The sequence below is a fragment of the Fulmarus glacialis genome, unplaced genomic scaffold (assembly GCF_000690835.1).
Source record: "Fulmarus glacialis isolate BGI_N327 unplaced genomic scaffold, ASM69083v1 scaffold19197, whole genome shotgun sequence".
Taxonomy (NCBI): Eukaryota; Metazoa; Chordata; class Aves; order Procellariiformes; family Procellariidae; genus Fulmarus; species Fulmarus glacialis.
In genome coordinates this window covers 28,393-28,961 of record NW_009225311.1, presented here as the reverse complement: position 1 = coordinate 28,961, position 569 = coordinate 28,393, and positions in this window count along the sequence as shown.

Genomic DNA, 569 nt, shown 5'->3' with positions numbered 1-569 from the left:
ATTTTTTATTATTAACACTTGGAAAATACCAGCCATATCATTTTTTGTGGCTTGTTTTATTGGCTTTCGTGAGCAGTTTTTCTGAGCAAAGTTAGGGACCAGACATTATTTTGATAGGAAATGATGCTTTTTAAAGATGTTGGTCTTGATTCATTCGTCAGCATGGTCACTTCTGAATCCAGTTTCCAGAATGGAATTAAGATTCATGTAACAGTGCGTTTCAGAGCTGTCTTGCAGATGGAAACCGTGAATTTTCTACAGTCATTTAAGAGAAAGAGAACACAAACTTTTTTGTAGGAGCAAGGTTTTGTCACCAAAATCCTCAACAAATTCACATAAGATACTCTACTTCATGGCTTTCATTCAGTAGTTTGTTGGAATTAACTTATGTTTTAGGTTTTGGGTTTTTTTTGTCATATCAGTTGAATTTTTGCAGATTAAACTATTTTTGTATCTATTTTTATACTTTTAGTTCACAAATGTAAGACTTAAGAAATAAGCGTTTCTACTGACTTACTTGGTTTTGGATATTTTACGTAGGTAAAAAAGAAAGGACTAAGAAATCGACA